Source organism: Homalodisca vitripennis, chromosome 5 (genome assembly GCF_021130785.1).
Source record: "Homalodisca vitripennis isolate AUS2020 chromosome 5, UT_GWSS_2.1, whole genome shotgun sequence".
Taxonomy (NCBI): Eukaryota; Metazoa; Arthropoda; class Insecta; order Hemiptera; family Cicadellidae; genus Homalodisca; species Homalodisca vitripennis.
The window spans coordinates 59,260,516-59,275,286 of record NC_060211.1 but is presented as its reverse complement, the minus strand read 5'-3'; the positions used below and the strand labels follow the sequence as shown (position 1 = coordinate 59,275,286).

The 14,771-nt window shown below is 30.8% G+C and overlaps 1 pseudogene; it reads left to right on the top strand.

Annotated features, from left to right (window-relative positions):
• The first annotated feature begins 3,564 nt into the window (after positions 1-3,564).
• Positions 3,565-14,489, top strand: LOC124363840 (annotated as a pseudogene).
• The last annotated feature ends 282 nt before the right edge of the window (positions 14,490-14,771 follow it).

The window sequence follows — 14,771 nt, the reverse complement described above, 5'->3', positions numbered from 1 at the left end:
TGTAGAAATAGTTTCACAAAAAATTTCAAGTCTTTGTACAAGTTCGTTTTAGAAGTATCGTGTTGACAGTCATATAGACATGAAATCTTTCAAGCCTCATGAGGAACAGGCTTTGCTGTAGCTCAGCCAATGTCAAGTTATTATGGCGAATGCTTTTCTGATAAGTAAAATATACCAATTTATGAGTAAACACCTAGTTTGTGTGTATTAATTGTGGCAATATTAAAGGTTTATTTACGTTTTTCAAATAAGATAATGTACATTACTAAATTTAAACTCAAAATTAAAATAATAATTTAAATATGTAGTAACTTTATGTTATACTACCTTATGCTCCTGTGTATTATATTTAATTACGTTTTAAATGCAAATTATTTATTAATTAAGTGTATGATATTTTTCTTCATTTCTCTATGATAATTGTAAATTCAAATAGTACCTATATTTCATTTTTGTGACAAAATATTGATATTTAATCAAACAACACATTAAAAACTGATAATTAGGTACGCTATATTTAGCTAGATAACTTTACAAGTAATGAGTTTCATAGCAATGTTTTGTCAGTAAATATTAACGGGACCTAAGCTTGTTATATAATCTGTACTATTATAACACGTTTAGTGCTGTGAATGTACACCTAATACTTGATTTACTTTAACTTGGGAATGGGCACTTCTTCATCCACGACACAGACGTCTACAGGAGAAAGTTTGTAGACTGGCCAGGCCAGTAAAGTTTAGCCCCATATAATCAGTTCATGGAAGACTAGACACTTTAAGAGGTAATAAATTAGTGTTAGACATTCTATACAATTAGTCAGAGTTCTGTATACTGGACCAGGTGAGTAAAGTAAATCCTTTTACAATTAGTTCGGGGATGACTAGGCCGCCTGAAAAGTAATAAAATACTTTATTATTAGTTTGTCCATCTCAAGAACCCTAGAGGATTATAAGGCGACCCTTTCACCCGAACGCCCACACCCCGTCTCACGCGCAGCCCAGCCTACCTGCCTCACTGGTGCCGGTGACTCACATAGTAGGCCTTAGTTTTTAAAACTGAAATATTCTATAATTTTATGTTAGGTTAGTATTTTAGTATATTTAGATTTAAAACCCCTAAACATTCCTTCTCATGAGTTCACTTATGAATATACAATATCTTGTTAAAACAGCATTATGATCTGTGGTAACAGATTAATTATTTAAGGGTATTTCATCATAATATGTTTGTTATAATTATCATTATCTCTTACATAACTGATAACTCTAATACATGTTTAATATCCACTGACCTAAAAACATCTAGAAAGCTATTTTAAAACTCTATGCTAATTAAAATGACTTTATTACAACAACTGGTGTTGGTTTTATTGTAATCTGCTTCTAAGTACAGCGAATTACCTGCCATGAATCTGAACGCTGGAACCGAGGTTTCCTCAACCAAAAGTCCACTAATCTCCGCCGACAACATCATAAGTATCTTTGCTGTCGCTAGAGAGGCAGCTACTAATTATTGCAGTTCTTACAAGTGTTAGCAATGCCTGCACTCACCATGTCTGTGAAACTGCGTCATGTTTATCCGTTACCTTAGAAACTTTTATATCCTCTAAAGCATTGACTAACTTTTGAAAACCTCTGTTTCCATAAGTTGTAGTATTCTGTCGACTGGGCCATAATTCATTGAGCATAATAACAACTATTAATGCTAAATGTGTTCCTTAACCTGTAAAATAAAGGTGTGAAGATAGAACATTTATAAACATTTATGATAAAAAGAAACGGCTAATATTCTCAGTGAATGTAGCTCTAACATTCCGTTAACCGGTAACTTTATTGTTCATGGATAGTGAGATTATCTGACTAGAATATTGAGATGGAGACCTTGGTAACATATAGCCTAGGTTGGGTTTAATAGTGACACCGGCGCACACTGATTGTCTGAAAAGTGATCATCGGCGTAATTTTGCAAGTAGACAGGAAAAGTACCATCGCCGCACAATTATATCCCCGAAAGTCTGCGTTCATCTTGACACAAGGAAACTGAGGTATAGCCGCGGTCACCACAAAACTCTTCACCAACCTTTTTGTTTTCCATAAAAAGACACACATATTTTTATTACTCTAAATCACAATTTCCTCCTCAATAAGTGTGTCTATTCTGGAACAAAAAAAGATACCAGAGTTTGAACGCTAATCGCAAACGAACTAGTATAGCTAAAATTCCACGAATTACATCAAATTTAGGGTGTTTCTTTTTACGTTATAACATGTAAGGTAAATTATTGAAACGATAAATTTTTAAGTCGGTAAAAAATTACAGGACTTTGGCGCTTTTCGATTAAACTGCAAATTTAAACATTTACAACCAGTAAACTTTTTATCCAAATTAAACAAGACTAATTATTCATGATATGTACAAGTTTATTGTTTTGATTATATAGTTGTAAAATTTTAGAATGGTTTGATGTTTTGACAGGGTGGTTAAAGTGTTTTGACATTGGACGTGTTATAAAACACTTAATTGCAACTTACTTTTCGAACGACCCTTGTCATACATTATAAGAGTATAATCAATGCCATGTTCCGTCTCACTAGTGTTTCTCTGTAATAAAGAAGAGGACTAACCTTAAAATTTTGTAAAATTTTGACTGCTCTTCCTAACTTATCCAATAGGCTACTTTTTATTTTACGTGGAATAGTTTTTTTAACTATTTAAATAAAAAAATTGTCTTGAGTACAATTCTTTAGATCAGTATTTGAAACATTTAATAACCACTAACTAACCATTTCAAATTCTTTTAAATAATTTAAATTAAAAGTTTTTAAAAATTTGGAATAAGTGTTGAATATTTTTGGGCGCTCTTATGGAACGGACAGAGATAAAAACGTAAAACAAAGTTAAAAATGTTGGCCTTCAAATAAACTTTAAAATTACCATCAATTAATTTATGTTAACATTTGGATTTTTCGGAATTTGGAGATGTGAACTTTTATTTCAGGAATACTCTGTAAATTGAAATTAAAACTAGTTTTAACATGTAACCAATATCTTTTTTGTCGGTTTGCAATTTAATAGCTGTTTCCTATAATACCTCATAAGCTTCTCCTTATATAAATAGTGGACGGGTGATCTGGGACAGCGCATAAAGTTTATGTGTTAACAGCGTGAAATAATACTCATAACTATAGTTTTATGCTTAAATTCAATTGTTTTACGTTGTTAATTGGAAAAATTATTAGAAATTTTTATTTAAATCGTAATTACATTTCTTATTGCACTGTCAACTATTTTCCCTTCTAATAAAATACACCCCCACCTAGGCTATCCCAATGTTCTATTGGCTGCCTCTCTCCCCGTCACATCCCCATCGACCCATCCCCGCACCAATCACCAGCGAGCAACTGCTGTGTACCCCCTCCACTTTCCGTTGTTGCCTTTCCAACCCAACCAAGCTCATTGATTTCCCAGTCTATGATTGTTACCGCTGTAGACTGTTTGTGGTAGTGCTGTATCCTAAGTGTACGAGTATCTCTGCTACTTTCTTTTGTGTCGACCAACGTCATGGCAGATATTCTAAATCTTCTTCGGTTGTACAATGTGAAGAATGAAGAGATCATCGAAAGGGACAACCGCATATGTTTTGGCGAGCATTCATGGCCAAAACACGTCAAGACCAACTACCTTATGTGGAGGTAAGTGTGTAAACATACGAGTATCTTACTTTAGTAATTTTTTAAGACTATTACTCTACTACTTTAATTTACTTTGAGTATAATTTAATTGTGTTTTATAACCTAATTTTATCTTGGTACCAAAGCTCTAGAAATATAGTTATTAATCTAACCTTCTTTTTAAAATATATTTTTGACTCATTTGTGTTGTCAAATATAGATCTATCTAGTCTGTTTTAATTTTTTTCTACTCACAAGTATTAACCTAAACTGGATTACAAAATCTCCTCTGAACAATATTTTTTAATAATGCACTTTTAACGATTTTTGTCGTTTAACTTTTTACAATTGTCAATGAATTAATACGAAAAACTAAACAAAAAGATCATTACAGGTGGCCGAATATGTACCATTTACTCTGAGGTCCTAGAAAACAACAAGCAGTTTGACTTACATCCTGTGGAACTATTGGCAATTATTATAAATTACAGCTATTATAATATAATTACCCAAGGTTTCCCAAGTTACAAAGTGTCAAGTTTAAAATTTGCATCGTGATTTACAATTTATTTTTAACCTACCATTGGAGTTTCTAATCCCGGTACAATAAAAGATAATGAGAAATAGTTAAATTAAATACAATATGGAACCAACCTATGACGGCTTCCTCTTGATGTAGGCTATAGTTTGCGAGCGGGCCGACACACATCCTTGAACTGAGTAATTGAATAATAAACACCCAACTTTTAACGTAACTCTCGTAATTTTAGTTCTAGTTCTTTTTGGTTACCATAATTACTTGGACATCTAAAAATTTTGTTCCTATACTGATCTCATATTTACTGTAGAGGAAATTCAGATTTTTTTTTACTTAGTCTAATGTAAACTATAAAAATAAGAGCGTTATCTTGGTTTTTTATTATTAAAAATAGTTTCAAAAATAATTGAATTGTATTGGATGTTGAATCATCGGAGTCCAATTTACTTCAATCGTTTTTATTACACAAGTTGTTCCTTCCGTAACAAACGTAATGTATGATAGGTAGTGTATTCATAAACTAAAAACACATGCTTATGATTGATTAAAAAGACTATTTCAGTTTTTTATTCATATCTTTGCAAGCTATCTCAGAAAGTACAAGGTTGATTGTGCCATTTATATTTGTTTGTTTCATTCTGAGTTGTTATAATCCACTGTTATGTATTATATTTATAGGACATTGTATTCAATTTAAGCAAATTTTGACTTTTTTGTATGCAATCTCTGTAAGTTATATGGAAAAATAGAACTTATATTGTAATATGTAGGGTCTAGATTTCACATTACACATACAATAATGCCATCACTTATTGGCTACATTAGTGAACATTTTCAAGTATTCCTTTCATAACCTAGGCTATAAAAACAATGACTCTATGCAAAGTAAATGGTTTAGACATAAACTTTAGTTATATTACCATTTTGATGTAGATGTTATTTCATTTAATGCAATAAGTGTAATTTTGAGCCCTATAGTTATACATAAAATACTACTTAATACTAATTTGCCTAAATTTTAATATTATAATTTTTTATAAAAAACTTGGTTATCAAAAATAGTGGTTATCAACCCAACTACCAATTTGCTTGACGTATTAAGTTTAAAACAATAGGTATTTATGGCGTTTTTTTACATTCAACAACATGTAGTGTTTTTTTTTTTTTTTTTTTTTTTTTTTTTTTTTTTTTTTTTTTTATATAAATAAAACCGGTTTTGTTACCGGAATTGCAAAGTATTACTGGATTTTGCCACATGCAGAATTTGTTTCTTACATAAAGAATCAATTAAGACACCCAAAAAATTACGATAATCTGACTTTTTCAGTATTGTTAAATGTATAAATTTGCCACATACATCATACTCAGCAACAGCCATTGTTTTATATTTCTTTTATTATTATATTTTTTCAAATCTTTTACTGTCTAAAAAATCAATATAAACAAAGGGGTCTAATATAAATTTCTCGTAACCAGAAATCAATAAATAATGCGTAACTGAAAACTTTCGTTTCAGCGTTACTAATAGAGTCTCTGCAATCACCTGTTTTCATTACGATGATAATAATTAAGTATTGATTTCCCGAAATATATTAGACTACTGTTTGTTATAATAGTCATTAGGACCATTAAATATGTTGCCCGGATAGCTACGTGGTATATTAATGTCTTTGTTTTTATCAAAAACGTTTATAAGTAGTTCTATCTTTACAAATTTAATTTAAAGGTTAAGGAACACATTTTGTCATTTTGGTCGAACTTATGGCTAATTAATTATGACCTAGTCGATAGAATGCTACACCTTTTGGTAAGAGAAGGGATCTGGTGTTGCACACGGGTTCAAAGGATAAAGAATTTGCAAATAAATGGACCAATATGAAGCAGTTTCTCAGACGTGTTGGGGCGTCCTAATGATAAAATGTCTTAAAACTTAATTAATTTAATACTGCCGTCTCTAGAGACAGCAGAGGTATTTACTATGTTGTCGGCGAAGGTTAGCAAACTTTCGGTTGAGTAAATGTTTCGGTTAAAACGATCAGGTCATCGGGTACAATGGTTCTGGCTGTCCTTCTTAGAAGCAGATTTTAATATAACCTTGCAAACAACATTAGCGGTCATGGTCACATGGTCATTCTTAAGGAGTCATAATATGGCATGTTTACTTCTTTAAATCAGTTCAGAAATGTATGATATTATTAACAGTTTCTTTCTAAATATCAACTGGCCGAAAATCAGCACAGACGTCACAGTCAATCGTGTCTAAAAGGGGTTATATAATAATAACATCAAATTTTGATGCACTTACGACTAATTCTTACTTTAGAGTTGATTGACAAAAATTTCATAATCAATAATTAATCAAACAATTAGCTCCGTAGCAAGGCCAACTCAGACTTTCTTACCGCTCGGTTAAGTTAAAAAAAGTTATTGGATAATGTATTAATTCTTATAATTTTAAAATTACATCCTCAAACAGTAGATATTGCATATATATTTGGATTTAATATCATCAAAGCTCCAAAGTAATGAATGTTCAAAGTTGGAATTTGGTTTGAAAAGCGCCAAAACCCATAAATTTGTCTGGTTTTACATACATAAAAACTTGAATTTATCGTTCGTAACTAATTTTTTTCATTGGGTATATACAATTCTATTAATTTTCGTATTTTTTTTTCTTCTCCTCTATCAATTGTATTTCATTTGTAGAAAAATGTATATGATGTGCATTTGTATATAAAAAAAAAATAATAATAGTAATATTTAATTGTGATTTGTCGTGAATGTTTGTAACGCTTTTATTGGATTTGCCATCAGCTTTGTTAAATAAATGTAGACCATGACATTGATATTACAAAACCAAGTTTATCGAGACAAAATTATTTTATTCCTGAAACAGACCAGGAATGTCTCGTGTTTTGCCTATATTATAATAAGATAAAATGCAGAATTCTACAGTTACAAATATAGAAACATAAAATGAAAAACTTAAAATTTATTAGTTGTACATAAAAGTGTCTAAGCTATTTTGTTTGTAAATAATTAAACGCAACTCTAATGTCGAGATCTAAATATAAAGAAGCTAAATTGAATGTATGTACTATTTTAATCTTTACTATAGAACTTAGTTTTTCTTAAACGTTCAAACTCGGTTATCTATTTTTCTTGATCTGAGGGTAGTCGCAAATTACGATTTTGTGTATCCGGCGAGTCACGTCACTGCTCTGAACCCAGTCTTGGCTAGACCAAAAAGTTATGGTATACCTAGGCAGCTAGGTTAATTATACAATGTAGACCAAGATACGTCAGAAATCTCGCGGTTTATGGTATATGGATCTATTTATGAGAAATAAATACAAATGTTTATAATTGGAAAACAGGGAAAATTTATTGTTTTTAATTTATAACTACTTTGCATATCTATTGAAATCTACTATTATAAATGTGTTAAATAATCAAAATGAAATTAAGAATCTTTATAGAAATAGAACAATTATTTTAATTTCCAAAAACTAATATCTATTATACTTACGCAATACTAGATACGTACTGAAATACTTATTTATACTGCATCCATATCTCTATATATAACACGTGTTATATTTTTTCAGAATGTTTTAAAAATAAAATGAGGAGCTATACATTTTTTCGAATTATTTTTAAAAGGTTCTAGATTCCCATAAGTAACACCAAGTGTGTACATGACCAATTCCTAAATGTAAATATTTTTTCAAAATATAAAATACTGTTTTCATAACTATTAGTTTATCTCCTTGTACTTTGAATAACTCGTAATTTATAATAATTTATGCAAGACACATACTTATTTTCTATATTAGGGAACAGACAATAAACATGGTACATGCATGATAATTTATATGGTAAAAAATACATTAGCTTGGTGGACCGTTGCTTCTAGGTATCGAATGAGGTAACTCATAAAACCGATAATGATTTATCAGAACCAGTGCTAAACCAAAAGCAACAGAAACGTTATTAAACTAAGATTAAATAGTATAAGATTAACAATTAATTTGGATTATGACCAAGCAGCGTTGCAAATATTGTATATACAGCGATCAGTAATTTAGAACAAGCAAGGTAAGAGTTGGCTGTAGTGAAACGACGTAGGGTTCTCCCCCTTAAGATCAAAGTTAAATTTCAAACAATCTTATTGCCTTATTTTTGTTACTAGAGTTATGAATGATTTATCATGTTAAATATATGAATATTATGCACCGAAATGTTACTTTCTTATTTATTTTACAGTTTTCAGCCTACTCGATGAGTATTAAAGAGATAACATATAGTTTTACTGCAAACCAATATATATTAAAGCGCTAATTGAAAGGCGATATTATATTCTTTGTAATATAGTTTTTTAAGAGAATTGGTTAGAGTCGTGGCGCGTGTGCAGAAATAGAGTTACATTGATGAATTATCTTTCATAATGATTAGTTCATTTCTGTCAGTAAAGAATAGATGGTACGAATACAACTAATATTAAATCATAGATCATATTTTTTAAGTATAAGTCTGTTTATGTCTACAGAGAAAATGCTTTTTACAGGTCCGATAATGGGGCACCAAAGGAGTATTATACATTAGAATGTTTGCTATTTCTACTCAAGCATGTCACACTGACACATTCTGCATATGTCCGAAAAGCTGTTGTAAGTATTTTACAGATTTTACCTTAACGCTACCAACTGTGTATCCTTTCTTAAAAACAATTTATATAAATAATATTGCATTTAAAGTGTTAAAAATACATTGAAAATGTTGATTCTAAATTGTTTGACCTCAGTAGCTATAAGACGGTTCCATCACAGGTGTTCTGAAGATATATTTAACCATGTATAAGATATATGTAGTTAATTTTGCATGAGGCATCATATTATCTAGCATTCAAACCAAATACAATGGAGTGACGTACACCATCATCAAACTCAGTATTTTACACGAAGCTTAACTAGGTAGAAATGAGCATTCCAGGCTTGTACTCGTATAATTTTAAGCCTAGAGGTAGTTTTGTTTTCTGATATTGTAAGGACAGACATACAGGCAGAAATATATTGTTTCTCCATTTCTCTGTTTTTGGTAATACTTTTTAGAAATTTGTTAATAACTCATGAATTTGTTGTAGGCTGAAAATAAACAAGTTGTGCGCAGACCTGACCGTAAAGACCTTCTGGCTTACTTAAATGGAGAAGCTGCTACCTCTGTAAATATATTGATAAAAATGCAGCTGTAGATATCCTCAGACCATTAAAAACGTGCACGTGACGGTTCAGTAGAGAGCATGTCCAAGAGACGCAAGCTAGAAGATGTGCAAGAGCAGAGGATGAAACAACGACTTGGTGCGAGGTTGGATACGCCAAAACAAGCATCCGTAACTGCTGACAACATTAAGTAAGTGAATTTAGGTATTCTTTATAGCAATGGCTTAAATTAAGATTATTGGAACATGAATATGCGCGTTAGAAATACATTTCTATAATAAGATGATATTGTTCTATTACATGGCTTATTTATTTCAGAGAGTTTTTTGGTATAAAATAAAATGTTTTACGATATATAAATCTTAATATTTAATAGAATTTTTAATACTTACTGTCACCCTAAAACATCTAATTAAATCGCTAAAAAAAATCTTGAATAATTCTAAAGATCTATAAAATTATTTCAGACTCATTCATTACTACACTATTAATATTAATTAGGTTTAAGGCAAAACCATAAAGGTTTGGAAATTGACTCAGTTTTGCCTAAAATGGCCAGGATGCGTAAAATATACATTCTACAAAAGTATTGGAAATCTTTAAATTTTGTGACTATCGATCTAAGTACTGATAATAAACTAATCCTTTTAACAATAAATTAGTGATTTTATGAATATCTAAATCTATTTTCAGATCCCTATCTGAAGCCATGACAGTAGAAACGATAGCTGCTATCAAAGTGAAACGTTTGGCGAAGAAGAGGACTACTATCAAAAGACATGATGATATTGATATATGTTCTAAACGCAGAGTTATGATGGACCTCGATGACGACAACATAAAAGACATACTATCCCGTGAACGTCCGGGAAGGTCAAGAAATACAATATTACAAAGCACGGGAAAAGTAAGTTAATTTCCAGGTTTAATCATAATGAAACTTAAATCCATGAATATTTATTGCACTAAAAATCTTACAATGTAGGTAAATTGAATGTTAAGCTATATAAAACAATTCCCAGGAATATATTCTAAGCACTTATACTTACAGGTAAAAATTTAGTAACAACAACTTTAACACAACACACAAACACACACACACACACACACAAACACTATTAACTATTTAACAGTTCTTTGCCAATATTAAAACGTGTCATTATTTATGTGATTACAAAGTATTTGTTACTGATGAACGGTTAAAGATATCTGATAAAGAATACCACACCGTTCTATTATTGCATTAATGTAAACCAGCTTGTTTGACATTTTATTTCAAATTTTTTCAGATGTTTGCACAAGATGTCTTTGCCATTCTGCAATCAGTAAAGGAAAAAGAGGAGAGCAAACAAAGGTCTCCTGCTTCAGCCTCCGTCATGACATATAAACCAACTCCCATCAGGCCTCCTGCTTCAACCTTCACCATGACATACAGACCCACTCCCATCAAACCTCCGGCTTCAACCTCCGTCATGACATACAAACCCACTCCCATCAGGCCTCCTGCTGCAACCTCTGTCATGACATACAAACCCACTCCCATCAGGCCCCCCGCACCTAGAGTTATCCCTATGGCCAAAGTGTACAACCGATACGATCAAGAGCGGTTCATTAGACAGGAGAAAGGTAAGTTTACAACATTATTATTTATAAGTTTTCATCTTATGTTATGGGATTGTAAATTATTAGGTAATGATATAACATGTATTGACCATTGATCTTGTTAAGGAACATGCAGTTGGCACTAGAATATTATTGAGTCGTATGGATTGTTATCTAATGTTATACTCAATTGTCTCAGGTGCTTGTTTCTGGACTACGTGTTAACTAGGGTCATACCAACATTGCATATTTTGAAAATAATCTGCCTTATTCTCCTAAAAATAAAATGACCACTGAGAAAACTATTTTTTTATTTGTATACATAATTTAATATAGGGTTAAAATATGATAGTTCTCTTTTATATTTAAATGAAACTGTTACAGAGGCAAATGGATTCAAAATCAATACAATGGCAACGTACCACAAAATGTCCTTGAAGTCAGTAACTGAAGGCGATCAACACAAGAAAATGCCATCTCCTCAGACACCTCATCCTGAGCCCATTCTATCAGCATTGGTAAAATATCTCTCAGTTTGTTACAAATTAAGCTCAAACTTAGTTTAGTTTACTTTAGAATACCAATTACAATAATTGTAAGCAGTGAGTTGATAGTCAGGTGGATTGAATGAGAAACATGAAGATGCTATTAAATGCCAGTCCTACCTATTAATTAATTTCTAAAAATGATAATAAAAAAATAATTCAGAAGGAGTGAGAACTACAATAATCTTCAACGCTTTCACTGTGTCACTATTACTCGAATTATATTCTCAAACCACAACAATATACAATACATTATCAACTTCAGATTAATGTGAGTTTTGATATAATGATCATCATTAGACGCAATGTAAAAATATGTTGTAACATAAAAACCTATTGCTTCTTAAACGATATAATTCAAGCACATCATGTGGAAAATTTTAGTTTCTGAACTTTTTACTGATATCGGGTCCGTAATAGACAACTGAAATGAATTAGCTATTTACAAAGTAATATTTATATGAGCGTGTGAAGCACATGTTTGTAGTCAAGTAATTTAGTAAAAATAATTATTATCCTTGGTAATTGAAATAAATATAAGGAATATTGTTAAAATGAATATTACATCTATTGAATGAGTAGTTAATGAATTTTATGATTACAGCCATGTCTCCAGTTGGTCTTCCCAACCTATCAAGAGAACGTCTCGTACTCCCATCATCATCATCCCTGGAGCAAACACCTCACTGATCACCATGTACAATGCAAAGGACATATTGCAGGACTTCAAGTAAGTAACTCATTATTGAATTATTAAATTTTATTAAATTAAATTTTTAATAATTTTTTAATAAATAATTATAAATTTATATTTTATAAAACAGCTTACAATAACTTGGTATAAATCAAAGAGGATGATGCCTTATTTGTTTAGCTTCAAATTGATTAAATAAAAAATGAAATAAAATACATTGTAAATCAATCTTCATTCACTGGGTTTCTCTTGCAGGTTCGTTACTACAGAGGATAAGAAGAAACAAGGTGCTACCCGGGAGAACGACATTTTTCTCTTCAACGGCGAAAGAATGGGGCATTGACAGTTCCGTACAGAGTCACAGACAATCCTCAGAAACTGGCTCCAGGAGACTGGGACCGAGTAGTGGCTGTGTTTTTGTTATGGGCCCTACTTGGCAGTTCAAAGGATGGCCCTGGAAAGGAAATCCTGTGGAAATATTTTCTAAAGGTAAGTGACCAACATCAATAACAAAATTGTAAATTTATTATATCTGCAACAAATATTACATGGAAGGAACATTGGATATAAATACTGTTTGGTCATAGAATTTAAGTACATTTTTCTTAAATACATATTAAAGTAGTATATTTAAAATAAACTATTAACTGCAAACATTGTTTGATTTGTATTGTATTGATTTTATAATTTGTGATCGTGAGGTCCATGTTTTAGTCCCAATATATTATTCCTTCAAAATCTGCTTCAAAGAAAAACCTGATGCTATGAAAAACAATTTGTTTTGTATGTCAATAATTGTATCCAGTACTTAACAAATTAGCTCATAACTACTCTATTTATTGACTTAAAAACTGTTTTAATGTTTTTAAAATTATATATTTTAATACATTTTTAAAGTAGGCCTAAATTATGCTACTGCCCATAAAATCATTAATATTTAAATAATAAAGACCAAGATATATTTATGAATCTATGCAGTTTGAAATAATAAACCACATCTCATTAGACAACAAACATCAGTTTACAGGTGTTAATTTCACATTTAAAAATATGGTAACTAATTTATATACATTCTTGCAGATAGCATGCAAAATAATTGGAAAGAAAAAAAAGTTTATGTATTAAATGTTTATGTATTAGTTTACAGTAATGACCTTAAACTATTAATATATTATTTTGTTATAGTGTGTGCTTTTCATCTGAAATACGATGAGATGTTGCTGGAGAAGAACGTGGCAGGCTGGGATGTCTCTATTATTCAGTTGTCTCGATCGAAACGTCATTTGGATCGTGCTGCACTCATGGTGTTCTGGGGAAAAACTAGACAAGTAAGTAATATATCAAAATTTAAAAAGTTCTATCTAGAAAGACTTATTTACCCATCAACTGCTTATACCATAACAATGAATGAAAGAATTTTGCTGATGCAATGATATCGTTTGAAATTAATACAATAATACTTAAAAAGACGTTCATAAGTAGAAAATGTATCAAGTATTGAACTGTATTTTGACTTTAATCGTTCTGTATAAAATTGTCATACTACTTTATTTATTGTTAATAATTACCTATAAATAAATTGATGACCATCCCAATAGAAATGGCAAAACAGTTCGTAGAACTTTATAAAATAGCTTCTTTTGAAAAAAAGACTTTTACACCGGAATGGTATTGGGATGTTTTGTCCTCTAACCTTAACTAGCCATAAAACGTTGACTTTTGCATATATGTCTGTGGTCAGACATACTGTTGACAATCATAGATATCCATTAGGGTCATTGCTCCAATCTTCTTCAGAATATTTTCTCGGCGTTGCTACCGTGGCTACCTAAAACAAAATCTTATTCACCTACAGCACTGTCAATAAAAATTATTGACCATTTCACTATCGATAACAGCCGTAACACACTTCATTTCCCCCTGTGATACGTATTGTTTTCATGTAGGCCTACACGTAATAATATACTATATACCATGCACCATTATATTCAAGTGTGTGTTTTGGTCTATTTGCAAACCTCTAACTTTTTATTTAGTTTATGCCAGACATGATTGAATTTATATCTATCATCAAGGATCAAAATTGTTATATTTATAAATTACTTAATTATAATAAATAAAGTAGTTATGTCTTAAATAATGATTTGCATGCAAAACTAATTTTCTTCATTCTGTTTCAGGCACTTGATGAAAAACAAACCTCACCTTCGATTCTGAAAGCCTAGTCGTATGCCTTCTATGTACATGTTCATTTCTTTCTTGTATATATTCAGATTATTGTAAATAAACTTTGGTTAAAAACATCTTGTAATATTTTGTTTTAGTTGCCCCTTTTCATGATAGAATCTCTTGATTAGTTTTTCTTAGTACAAATTTTTATAACACACATTTTCAGATACCATGTGTTGAAGTTACCATTTGTACATTAAGTTTATTATATAAAACACGAAAATAGTTAATTGCGAATTACTTTAATATTGTGATAAGAAATACAAGTTA